This window comes from Papaver somniferum, chromosome 11 (assembly GCF_003573695.1).
Source record: "Papaver somniferum cultivar HN1 chromosome 11, ASM357369v1, whole genome shotgun sequence".
Lineage (NCBI taxonomy): Eukaryota > Viridiplantae > Streptophyta > Magnoliopsida > Ranunculales > Papaveraceae > Papaver > Papaver somniferum.
In genome coordinates, this window is record NC_039368.1 from 109943543 (window position 1) to 109945744 (window position 2202).

At 39.0% G+C, this 2202-nt stretch overlaps 1 pseudogene; it reads right to left on the reverse strand.

Annotated features, from left to right (window-relative positions):
* Positions 1-1063: 1063 nt before the first annotated feature.
* LOC113325562 lies at positions 1064-1163 on the reverse strand (annotated as a pseudogene).
* Positions 1164-2202: the final 1039 nt, after the last annotated feature.

Consider the following 2202-nt stretch of genomic DNA (forward strand, 5'->3'; position numbering starts at 1 on the left):
GAGGAATGAATACGGACATTTATTTTTCTAGTAAAGGGAAAGGCCTGGCCATACAAGATAAGGGTTCGGATTTCATCACCGTTCTCTTCTTGCCCGCTTTAGGAACACGTAACCTACGCGAACCTAAGCTTAAAATTTTGACTAGAACGAGACCGACAGGGTAACGAGCTTAACAGGAAAGTCATTCGAAAAATATTGGTTACTATTTTAAGCATACTTCGAAGTTCTTGACGGTTTCTGTAAGTTGAATGCGTGACTGCGCCGCCTTGTAATACCGGTGAGGCCTTGGGTATCAAAGCTCCACCGAGCTTCCCTCGCCTCTATTCAACTTACTTTAACTCGGATTGATTCCAGAGGGGTTTACTTAAATTGTAAAGAATTTCCTTTCGAAGGATTAGAAGCTGGTCTAGAAACAATCTAAGTGGAACCATCATGCTTTTTGTTTGCTAGAAATCAATAGGTTTGATTTGGTTGAGTCGGCCTTGATCTGTGTTTGCTTACCCTTCCAATTTAGAAAATTCTATTGTATGCCTGAACGTAAAAGAGACGCACTAGGTAGATTTGTTAAAGAGAAACCTAGTAGTTCGAAGCATCTCGATTACCTTAATCTAGAGAGTCCAACTTTTGAAGAGTCTGTTTTTGAACGTCCGCTTGAGGAGACAATCCCTAATATTCCGATAGTGCCAGAAATGGAAACAAATGGAAACTTTAAAATCTTTGTTGTATCCGACTAGGACTACTCGTCCTTCGTGTATTAAGTTAGCTGAAACGGAGGCACCCTATGAACTGAAACCTGGGACCTTACAGATGCTTCCAATCTTTTTAGAGAAATAAAATGAAAACCCCTATTACCATGTTAGGGATTTTGAGGAAATTTGTAGTACTCTAAGAATTAGAGGCTTAGATGATGATGCTTTGAAACTTAGGTTATTTCCATTTTCCCTGAAAGATAAGGCCAAATCGTGGATATATAGTTTGGACTCCGAGTCAATTGAGACATATGAACAAATTACATCTTCCTTTTTCAATAAGTTTTTCCCTAGGCACAAAACATCGTTTATTAGGACGCAAATATGCACATTTTCACAACAAGAGGGAGAATCTTTATATAGGTATTTGGAAAGGTTCAATGATTTATTATCCCAGTGTCCTCATCATGGTTTAGAAAAGGTTAGGCTAGTTCAGATCCTTTATGAGGGTTTAGATTATTCCACAACGACCATGGTTGAGTCTCTATGCACTGGTGGATTTGAAAACTAAACTGTTGATGCGGCGATGGAATTTTTTAATGAAATTGCCGAAAAAACCCAGCAATGGGAAAATAGTAGGGCACCCCAGAAAATAATTCTTTTAAGTAGAGGAAACATTAATAGGGCAGAAGGAGGCTATGAATCAGATGCCAAAATTGTTGTTATAGCAAAAAGGTTAGAAGCTTTAGAAGTGGGCCAGACTAGTGGCAGAGTGGAGCCTTTTTGGGAAGGCCAGAATATTGAAGAGCAAGCCAATGCTCTTTATAATAACACTAGATTTGATAACCGTCAAAAGATTGACCCATATTCAGAAACCTATAATCCTGGTTTGAGAAACCATCCGAACCTTTCGTGGTCTAAGGGCCAGAGTCAAGGTCAGTTTAGTAATTTTAATGCTCCCCCAGGTTTTGGCTATGCTAAGAATCCTTTAGGACTAGCTCAGTTTCAGAATCATTCAGATAAGAAAATCCTAAGTTTAGAGGAATCTCTCGCCTTGTTAACTCAGCAAACTGCAAAATTTCAGTTATCCGTAGAACAGAGTCTACAAGCTAGTAACAGGATAGGACAAGAAAATAGTCAGGCTATTTCCGAGTTAAAAACCCAGGTTGGTCTGATAAGTGATTCTTTGAGAGAAAAATGTAAGTTTCCTAGTCAAACACAACCCAACCCTAGAGGAGTTCATGAATTAGGTGCAAAACCATCGAATCAATTGAATGTTGTTAGAACTCTTAGGAGTGGTAGAGTTGTAGACAATAAGGTAACCATGCCTGATAGTGAACATACTGTAGTTCACCCCTCAGAATCTCACCTCTCAGGACCAGTAGCTGAGGAGACTGATAAAGTTTATGATGATGTGAATTCGGTTCTTGAAAGGTATGATTTTATGCCTAGAGACCCATTTCCCCAACTATTAATACCAACAAAAAAGGAGTCGAACTTTAATGACATATTG